General features: G+C 43.3%; 1 long non-coding RNA gene across 1 annotated transcript; it reads left to right on the top strand.

Moving 5' to 3' along the window:
- The first annotated feature begins 4800 nt into the window (after positions 1-4800).
- On the top strand, positions 4801-9579 carry LOC109744195 (uncharacterized). Its single transcript, XR_005760659.2, has 3 exons — positions 4801-8103; positions 8349-9084; positions 9157-9579. It is a non-coding gene; the product is annotated as an uncharacterized lncRNA (long non-coding RNA).
- Positions 9580-11312: the final 1733 nt, after the last annotated feature.

The following is an 11312-nucleotide window of genomic DNA, read 5'->3' as shown; positions in this document are numbered from 1 at the left end:
TAAATCAAATGTGTTTGAATTTAAATCTTTTAATCATGGCCTTTTTCTATTTTTTCGGAACAAGCACATTTTTGTGAGTCCGGAAAAATTATCCCGTGTCCAAACTTCTTCCCCTAACCTCTCTTTCTTTTCTTTCTTATCTCTGTTTTTGTTTTTATTTTCTTTAGAGTGAGAGAGAGAAGAGAGCCCAGCAGCCAGGCCGGCCTGCTTCCCCGCAGCCCATTTGGCCCAAGGCCCAGCAGCCCCTATCTAACCCTAGCCCGACCCCCTACTCGATACCTCTCCTTCTCGTTCCCTCTGCCCGCCGCCACACAGGAGAAGAGCTCTTCTCCTCGATCGCCTCCTTCCTCCTGGCGCCTTCCATCGCGCGTCCCACCAGAGCAGCCGGCCTCCCCGCCTCTGGCAACGGCCGCCGCCCGTCGCGCCATCTTCGGCGTCGTCGCCTCGCCATGGCACCGTGCCCGTGCCATCGCTTCTCCGCCTCGCCTGGAGCTCCAAGTCCGCCGGCCACCGGAGCCGCTACCGGTTGCCGCCCCGTCGCCGCTCCATGCTTCGCCGTCCCCTGCGTGTTTCATCACCTCCGACCGCCAGGATCCTCCAGCCAAGCCGCCAAGGCCCTGCTCTGTCGTCCGCCACTCCGTCGACCCCGCCGCTCCCCTTGGCCTCCTGCAGCTGCCTGTTTCCGGCCATCCCCATGGCTCGAGGAGCCCGAGCCTCTATCTGCTCCTCTCGCCCTGAGCCTCCTGCATCCGCCATCTCCAGTCGCTCCCGCCTGCAACTCCTTCTCCACGCCCCGGTCACGAACCTCCAAGACCACCATTGCAACTGTGCATCGCGAGGTTGCTGCACTGGACGCCAAGTACCACGACCATCTCGTTCCGTTTCATCACCGTCAAGGCCGAGAGGACGCCAAGTACCAGGACGACGAGGACCGCCAAGTTCGTCTACTGCCGTCAAGTGAACGACTACCATCATTCCAAGACCCAAACGACTGTGGCGACATGAACATCTACGAACCGTGTTCAGCTATCGTTTCCTACCTAGAAGGACTATCGTGGACGTGCATTTCGCCCCGAAGGACTTGGATGCGACAAGTTCCTCTCCGGACGTGTACAACTACCGTCGCCGTGTATGATTACTTCCCATGATGACCCGTGAACGTCTACTTCGACTACCGTCGCGAGAACAACTACTTCCACTACGTCCCATGGACCACTACTTCCTTCGACGAACTTGATCCGTTCCGAAGATGCACGCTTCAAAGGTATAACCGCCGAGATGACCTTCCGAGAACGAATGTTTGCGATGCATGAGATGCACCCTATGTTGCATCGTGTCCGAGTTGTCATTGCACGTTCCTCCTTGTTCGCCATGCCGTCGACCCGTGGGAACCCGGTAATCGGGATCACCCCACCATCTCTAGCAAGTTCCGCACATCCGCTCACTTGCTTCTTTTGCACCGATATCTCAATGAGCTACCGGAACCGATATGTTGCCGTGGCATCATTTTCGGATTCGTTGCCGTGGCACCCCTTTCTTCCACCACGGTGACAAATGCTTCATGACATGCTTATGTCAATATTTTCTTTAAATTGCATAAGACTTGCATATGTCATCCGCATCATGTTAAGAACATTTAAAATTGTTGTTTGCTTTAAATTGCTAAATGACATGGGGATTTTCCGGAATTGTTGTTTGTGTTTTCGGCCTCATTTAAACTTGCCTAAATAGTTAGTAATGATGCTTCACTTCTTGCCATGTGTAATAACTTTTAATATTGTTGGGTACATAAACGAGAGAGAACTAAATATTTGATGTGGTGTTTCGTCAATATGCAACTCGTTGCATATTGAGCTCCACTTAATTTGTAGTATTGTTTATGCACTTTGCCATGCCATGCCTCATTAAATCGGACATGCATCATACTTGTTTGTGCATCATGCCATGTGTATGTGGTGGTTGTTTACTATATTGTTTGTTTCTTTCCGGGTTGCTTCTCTCGTTAGCTTCGGTTTCGTTCCGGAGTTGTGAGGATTCGTTCGGCTACGTTCGTTTGTCTTCTTCATGGACTCGTTCTTCTTCCTTGCGGGATCTCAGGCAAGATGACCATACCCTCGAAATCACTTCTATCTTTGCTTGCTAGTTGTTCGCTCTATTGCTATGCCGCGCTACCTACCACTTGCTATATCATGCCTCCCATATTGCCATGTCAAGCCTCTAACCCACCTTTCCTAGCAAACCGTTGTTTGGCTATGTTACTGCTTTTGCTCAGCCCCTCTTATAGCGTTGTTAGTTGCAGGTGAAGATGAAGTTTGTTCCTTGTTGGAACATGGATATGTTGGGATATCACAATATCTCTTATCTTAATTAATGCATCTATATACTTGGTAAAGGGTGGAAGGCTCGGCCTTATGCCTGGTGTTTTGTTCCACTCTTGCCGCCCTAGTTTCCGTCATGCCGGTGTTATGTTCCTTGATTTTGCGTTTCTTACGCGGTTGGGTGATTTATGGGACCCCCTTGACAGTTCGCTTTGAATAAAACTCCTCCAGCAAGGCCCAACCTTGATTTTAACATTTGCCACCTAAGCCTTTTCCCTTGGGTTCTGCAGACTCAAGGGTCATCTTATTTTACCCCCCCCCCCCCGGGCCAGTGCTCCTCGGAGTGTTGGTCCAAACTAGAGCCACGTGTAGCGCCATCTCGGGGAAACTTGAGGGCTGGTTTTAGTTGTACGTAGTGTTCATCCGGTGTGTCCTGAGAACGAGGTACGTGCGACTCCTATCGGGATTGTCGACACATCGGGCGGCTTTGCTGGTCTTGTTTTACCATTGTCGAAATGACTTGTAAACCGGGATTCCGAGACTGATCGGGTCTTCCCGGGAGAAGGAATATCCTTCGTTGACCGTGAGAGCTTATAATGGGCTAAGTTGGGACACCCCTGCAGGGTATAAACTTTCGAAAGCCGTGCCCGCGGTTATGTGGCAGATGGGAATTTGTTAATGTCCGGTTGTAGAGAACTTGACACTTGACTTAATTAAAATACATCAACCGCGTGTGTAGCCGTGATGGTCTCTTCTCGGCGGAGTCCGGGAAGTGAACACGGTTCTTGTGTTATGGTTGTGCGTAAGTAGTTTCAGGATCACTTCTTGATCACTTCTAGCTTCACGACCGTTGCGTTGCTTCTCTTCTCGCTCTTATTTGCGTATGTTAGTCACCATACATGCTAGTGCTTGCTGCAGCTCCACCTCACTACCCTTTCCTACCCATAAGCTTAAATAGTCTTGATCTCGCGGGTGTGAGATTCCTGAGTCCTCGTGACTCACCAGATACTTCCAAACAGTTGCAGGTGTCGATGATACCAGTGCATGTGACGCAACTGAGCTCAAGTGGGAGTTCGATGAAGACCTTGGTCGTTACTATATTTCGTTTCTGGATGATCAGTAGTGGTGCCCAGTTGGGACGATCGGGGATCTAGCATTTGGGGTTGTCTTCTTTTCATTTGGATTTGTCCGTAGTCGGACTCTGTGTGTACTCTGAATGATGTATGTTTAATTAATGTATTGTGTGAAGTGGCGATTGTAAGCCAACTCTTTATCCCATTCTTGTTCATTACATGGGATTGTGTGAAGATGACCCTTCTTGCGACAAAACCACCATGCGGTTATGCGTCTAAGTCGTGCCTCGACACGTGGGAGATATAGCCGCATCGTGGGTGTTACAGTTTTTTAGCAACTAAATACCGATTTTAAATAGGAATCTCGTTCGTTGTCGGATTTTGCTCTCGGGTCGTGTTGAAATTGCGTTTTTTGCAATTTACTGCCTGAGTTGTTCGACCTGAACTTCTCCCAGTGCTAGGTTGAACTTCCGCCAACATTGCCCAAATGAGGCTTGCTATATATAGTTGGAAAGCTATGGACACCAATATCATGACCCAAGTTAATTTTTTTGGCAAAATGTAAGCGGTTTAAGAGCAGTTTTGAAAATCGTTTTTTCTTCACACAAAAAACGTGAATCGTATTTTCGATCGCATTTCTAAACCGTTTATCGGAATGCGGCAAATAATATGGCGTTGGAAAGCTGCTGCAAACCCGCTCCTTTCACATGTTGAAAGTTTTCTCTAATTCCCTACGGTTAAATAGTAGTTTGGAAAATCATAAAATTTTGCAAACCGAACAACCGAGTTCGTATTTTTTATGTCATTTCTAAACGGCTAATCCAATTGAGGCAAATGATATGGCGTTGGAAAGCTTATGAAAATGTGCTACTTTTTCATGTAGAAAGTTTTTTCTAATTTTGAATGGTTTAATAGTAATTTAGAAAACGGTACAAGTTTCACCGAGTTTGTATTTTCGATCTATTTTTTTAACCGTATATCCGAATACAGCAAATGATATGGCATTGGAAAGCTTGAGGACATGCGAAACTTTTTGGTGTATATTGTTTCTCCCAATTCCTTACTGTTTTAAGTCAATTTTGAAAATGGCTAAAAACGTATTTTCGCTGTAATTTCTACAAACTTTATCGGAATGAGGCAAATAATATACCATTGAAAAGCTAAGGAAAATGCGAAACTTTTTCATGCTGATGGTTTTCTGTGATTCCTAGCCATTTTCAAGTAATTTCGAAAATGGCAAGATCATTCATTCTGCCTTTATCGCGAAACAGATTCTTCGAAAATGCACCACGTGAAGAACCCGAACTTCTCGGCATGTCTACTTGAACTTCACTCTGTTTTCACGTGCTTTTTTTGCTCGTAGATCTCCATCCACTAGTCATAGCTCTCCATCCACTCACCGGAATTGAGCAAGTGATATACCGATGGAAAGCTGCTGTAAACACGCAACTTTCCCGTGTTGATCGTTTTTTCATACTCACGACAATTTTAGAAGTTTTTCATCTCAAATTCATTCACTATAGTAGTCGAACTTCCTGCTGTTTTCACATTGAACTTCTGTGGCGTATTTTCATTTGTAATTTTGTCATCCATTCGTCGGTGTTACACAAATCATATTCCTTTTGTACAAACCTCTCTCACAATAATTTTTTTTAACTTTCTCTGACCGAGGACTTGAACTTACAACAACAAAAAACTTTTAGCCTTTGTTTTTTATTTTTTAATACAAAATGCACACCGTGTAGTACGTGAACTTCTGGCAGTTATTAATCTGAACTTCTCTCGCTTACGTGAAAATATCTGATTTTTTTATGAATATTAATCTAAATTTCTTAATCCTTTTTTATGAATTTTGAAGCGCCCTATTTTAAAACGTTGAACTTCTCGTTATTTTATTTTTGAACTTCTTGTTTTCATTCTTTAATAACGAGGAAAATCTGAGTTTTTTATAATCATCAAACTTCTCCATCTTTTTAATATGGACTTCCTGGTTTATTTCTTAATCTTTTTATGAATTTTGAAGCGCTCTATTTACAAAATTTGAACTTCTTTTTATTTTATTTTTGAACTTCTTGTTTCCATTCTTTAATAACGAGGAAAATCTGAGTTTTCTATAATCATCGAACTTCTCCATCTTTTTAATATGGACTTCCTGGTTTTATTTCTTAATCCTTTTATGAAATGTTGAAGCGCTCTATATTTAAAAGTTGAACTTCTTGCTATTTTATTTTTGAACTTCTCGTTTCCATTCTTTAATAACGAGGAAAATCTGAGTTTTCTATAATCATCGAACTTCTCCATCTTTTTAATATGGACTTCCTGGTTTTATTTCTTAATCTTTATAATTTGAATTATTTTTTCTTTCCGAAATCAAATTGCTCCCAAATAATAAATGAACTTCTTTGTGGATTGAAAGAATTATTTTAAAACGCAAAAATACAAATTTTTTTGTGTTTTTGAACATGGAAATACAAGGTGAACCTCTCTCGCAAGAATTTTTGAACTTCCCGTGGCAGAGCACTTGAACTTATTTCAACTAACCTTTTAAGCTTTTATTTTTCTATACTTTTATTCTCACCTGAAATGCATTCCTTACAGTACTTGAACTTCTCGTTGTTTTCACTATGAACTTCTATCACATTTTTGTGTATACGCTGAATTAAATGTAAATGAATGTCGGACGTTATTTTTTGCCATTTTCAAACATGTAATTGGAGTTCGAATGTCCCGCAATATAAATTATAAACCGTGCACGGAGGAGCACGCGAACTTCTTGCAACAAATCTTTGTTTTTATATAATTGGAACTTTTCTGTTATTTTAATTTCAACTTCTTAGTCATATTCTTAGAAAGGAAATATGTTATTAAATAAGCATCAAACATTTTATTGTAAATTGAACATCATAGTTTTATTTTTCTAAGAAACGGCAATAATTTGAGTTTCCCGTATACATCGATCTACTCCCTATTTTAATTTACACTTCGTCATTTTTATTCTTTAGTAACAAGGAAAATTTGAGTTTTTATTATAAATTTCTAACTTGTCTATTTTTGTAATTTGTACCTCTTGGTTTATTTCTTTCACTGACGGCAAAATCCTAGTTTTATAATAAATATTGAACAGACCCATTATTTAAATTTGAACTTCTAGAGTTTTTTTAGAAATGGTGATAATCCCATTTTTATGATTTTTTGTACTGCTCTATGTTTAAAATTCGAACTTCTTATTTTTTTAATTAGAAACGGTGAAATATCCATTTCAGAGTGCTCTCTTATTTTTTTGTACTATTGTGTTATTTTTGTCTGAACTTCTTATGTTCTTCCCACAAACAGATTAGGATTTTCCATTTTTTATACATCGTACTATTGTGTTACTTTATTTTTGAAATTCTTGTTTCCATTCTGAAATAACGAGGAAAATCATAGTCTATAATCATCGAACTTCTCCATCTTTTTACTTTGGACTTCTTGGTTTATTTCTTAGTAGCAGAAAACAAAATCTAGTCTTGTAATAAACATCGAACCACTTTTTGAAAATAGTATGCTTGTTGGCAATATCAATGAACACGTATAGAGGAGAAGCACAATTGATTTAAGGAAACATTTCTGAGGATTTTGTAAAGAGTAAACTACATTCCCTTTTTTTATTAGTTTTTTTGTTTGAGACCAAAGAGAACATTCTTTTTCCTGTTAATATTTTGAAGTGAATTTTATAGACTTAAATTTTGTTTATGCTCTTTTTCAATTTGATTGTCACTTCAAGTTCTAAAAAAATTGCAAATCTCCCATGTTTTCTTTTGCATGTTTAAAATATTTGAACTTGCTGAGATACACATAACACACTTGACCTTCTCGAACACAACATTTTGACCTTCACAAATCGAAATTTAAATCGAAATTTTTGCACAATAGTACAAGACAAACAGAGCAACACCCCACACACACCTAGTTGGAAAAATTAGTGGTCAATACTCAATAGTGGTCAATACACACTGATGTTCACATGTTGTTTTCCCCTTCTTTTAGTATACACATTGAACGGCACAAAAAATTTGGAAGAATTTATCACACCAAGAGAAGAAGGCGCGGCAAGGCTGAGATAGACGTGTACATCAGTACATGTTTACAACTTTAAAAACGCACCTAGTTGGAAAAAGTAGTGGTCAATACTCAATAGAATACGTGATGCCTTCTCCCCCACACATTCCAATATTATCCTCTCACTGTTGCTTGTTGCTGCTCTCGGACTGAGATCCGGTAACTTCACTTGATGAAGTCACGTTGCAACTTTAGGCTCTTCATCTCCATCCAAAACAGATCCAATGGTCCATATCACACAAAGGCAAAAGCCCTCAGCACTTAGCAGTTTTGGACGAGTGCAGGCTGAAGAAAAAAGTTCGCGGGAATCTGCTCCGCTCTCCCGCGCCGCGCCGACGTCTCGGACAGGGAGACGGCGCTGCTCCGCCGCATCGGAGAGGAAGAGGAACCACACCACACCGCAACATCTGGGAGAGAGAGCAAGGGACTCGCGCCGGCCGCCGCATCGGAGAGGAGCCGCGCGGCCGCGCCAGCCGCCGCATTGAAGAGGAAAAGGAGCCGCGCGGCCGCACCGTTGCTGGAGGAGAGGGAGGGGCGGGCTGCCGCCGGAGGAGTAGGAAGGCCACGCGTGCCGCCGTCGCCGTCGGACCTCTGCCATCCCGCATCCAGTTGAGGTAATGTGTCCCCGATTCATACAGATACACTAAGAGTTAGGTATGTACAGAGCAGTTCATGTACAGCTTCAGTTTGAGTTGCTTGGATGCATAATGGTAGTCAGTTTGGTTACTCATGATGCATGTACAATACAAATTGCTTGGAACAGTTTGCACGTACACTCGTGATGAAATTTTGTCCTCTGATTTTAGACTTTCATTTGGAATTTCTGAAATTGAGTGCCCTCTATTGTGCTATTTGACAGAATTCAGTGTCGTGCTTCACAATTGACTATTGTGAGATGGCAGAAATTGGTAAGGGAATACCTCAAGTTGGTATGAGATTCAGAAATGTGGATGAGGCTTGGGCATTTTGGGTTGCATATGGGGGTCACACAGGCTTTGATGTGAGAAGGAGATATGCAAACAAAAGCAGACTTGATGGTCAGGTTGGTTCATGTAGATTTGTTTGTTCCAACGAGGGTCATCGAAGAAAAGGGCAAAGTGATCATGCACCAAAGCGTTTTAGAGCTGAAACAAGAACCAATTGCCAAGCTCGTATGTCTTTTCAATTGGATCGAGAGGGCCGGAAATTATGAAGTAACCGAGGTTGTGCTGGAACACAACCACTTGTTGCAATTGCCACAAACTCGCCACTTGATGGTATCCCAAAGAAAGATTTCAGAAAGACAAGCTTTTGAAATTGAAACCGCCGATGATCCCGAATGTCGTTTGTTGCTAGAAAATGCACTTGATTCTCTTTGGCCACAACTAGAGGATAAACTCAATGCATCAGCTACTAGTGCTACGGATGGATGTTCCATTGATCAAGAAAATGTTGATCCAAATGTGCGGCAAGCCAATGACTTTCTTAGTTCTGCAAAACTGAAGAAAAAGGAGGTTTCATCTAAAAATTTAAGGAGAAAGCAAACTTGGTTTGATAAGTTATGCAAGGGGCGAAAGCAACCTAAATCAGCGGCAACAACAAAAAAAGAAGCAAAGGTCAGCTGCAGTATGTATGTACTATCTGTTCTTATTCATTCCTAAACTAACAAAATGATTTTTCATTTACAGTGGCAGCAACAACAACAAAAGAAAAAAGACAGTGTGCAGCCTCAAGTGCAAGTGGAGAATGATGGCACAAACAAAGGAGGGAGTCCCGTAGGAGAAAGTGAGAAGCGTCAAGAATACGATGCAATCGACAGCTTTACCAAGCTTTTGACAACTTCACGAGTTGACGATGATATCTTCATGATGATCTGATCTAGTATCTTCAAAGTTGCTAGGTAGTATTTTGGACAGGGTTAACTACAGTATTTTGGGGATTAACCAGTCTATTTTGGCCTAAGTGTACAAGTGAAATGGCCTGCTTTTGTGTACTTGAATGATTACTCGACATTGGCATTTCTTGCTGTAGCATGTGGATGTTCTATGATGCAGCCTTTCAATGTCAAATGCCACTCTATAATCTGTTTCATGAGTATTGTCAGTCAAAAATATGTATGTGCATGTATGATCTTTTTAGTTCAGCAAAGTGGAAGGTACAGCCAAATGATAACCTTGCTTCATGTATGTTGAAACGGCTATAGACCTATAGTTTATATATTCAGAAATGAAGATTAGATAGTTGGCATGTAATCTGTTTTAACTGAATCCTACGATGAGTCTTCTGTCGCTGCTGGGCTGCAAAACTGACCAAGTGCTGAAGGCTTTTGCCTTTGTGTGATATGGATCATTGGATCTGTTTTGGATGAAGATGAAGAGCCTAAAGTTGCAACGTGAAGTCACTGGATCTCTCTCTCTCTCCCACACATTACAATATTATCCTCTCAGTGTTGCTATGCTCTCTCTCTCTGTCTCTCTACAAAACCTTCAGAAACACTTTTGCATGGATTTATCACTTCAGACTGTTGGTGACTGCCGAAGAAATTCAGTAACCATTAGACGATGAATATTGTCTGTTCTATCCACCAGATCAAGCAGCTGGGGAAGTTCTATGAGAGGTGCGAGGGCAAGTCGAACGCGGTGAATGTTGACCCTCATGCGGCTGACCTGCGGCGACACAGGATTTAACCTTTTTCCCTAGAACAAATTGAACTGAATTTCTTCTTCCTGAACTTGCAAGAAGATGTAACCTTTTTTTTGCCCACATCAGTATGGAAATTAAACAATCTGTAGTAAGGGCAGAACCGAAAAGCTAAACTAATTTTAGTAGTGTTGAACATCTCCCTGGACTGAAAATGGTCCATGCTGAAATCTTGTACTGAACTTGAATTGTCCACTGATTACTAAGGTTTCTGCCAAAGCATACCACCAAACATCCCCCCGATGTTTTGTTGTTGAACTTTGTTAAAAGCAGTATATAGTTATCCTTTTATACATATTTGCTAACCGAAGCATAGAGAAAGAACAGAGAGTAGCACTGACAGAGATGCACCTACTACTTGTAGCTAGGAGAGATAGAAGGAAAGTCAACAAGAAGAGAGAGACAATGTACAAGAGCAGACGCAATGCCACTGCCATGCGATGAGCGTCTCCTTCTGGCTGCTCGTGCTCATGCTTTGCCCATGTGCGTGGGGCATCAAACTAATCAACCAGCAACATCTCCTCCATATGAACTGGTGGCTCCGGCGAGGTCGAACGGTGCGGGCGTACGAGGTCGAACTGCGCAGAGTGGAGGACCGGGGCATGGCGTAGGTGACGGCCGACCTTGGCGAGGTAGGAGGTGGAACGCTGGGAGGGGAGGAGCTCGGCCGAGACCAGGGGGAGGGCCGGTCTTGATCCAAGAAAAGGTCGTGGTCCAGCGACGGAAGCGCAGGGTTGCAGCCTTGCAGGCAACGACGGCCGTTAGGTGGTTACTGGCGGCGGCGCACCTGGTGGCGGGGAGGTGGTTGGGGCGGAGGGCGGCTGCCGTGGGGGAGGAGGCGCGCCGGCGTTGGAGGAGGAGGGGCGCCGACCGCGGGGGAGGTGGCGCGCGGCGGCGGGGATGGAGGCACGCCGGCCGTGGCGGAGGTGGCGCGCGGCGGCGGGGATGGAGGCGCGCCGGCCGTAGTGGAGGTGGCACGCCAGCCGTAGAGGAAGAGGCCACACAAGAACACACAAACATCAATTGTTAGCCGTGTGCGGCGCCCCCTCCACAGTTTACACCTCCGGTCATATTCTCGCGGTGCTTAGGCGAAGCCCTGCGCGGATCACTTCACCATCACCATCACCACGCCGTCGTGCTGACA

This window comes from Aegilops tauschii, chromosome 6, assembly GCF_002575655.3.
Source record: "Aegilops tauschii subsp. strangulata cultivar AL8/78 chromosome 6, Aet v6.0, whole genome shotgun sequence".
Lineage (NCBI taxonomy): Eukaryota > Viridiplantae > Streptophyta > Magnoliopsida > Poales > Poaceae > Aegilops > Aegilops tauschii.
The sequence above is the reverse complement of the archived record's forward strand: the minus strand, read 5'-3'. Positions and strand labels throughout refer to the sequence as shown.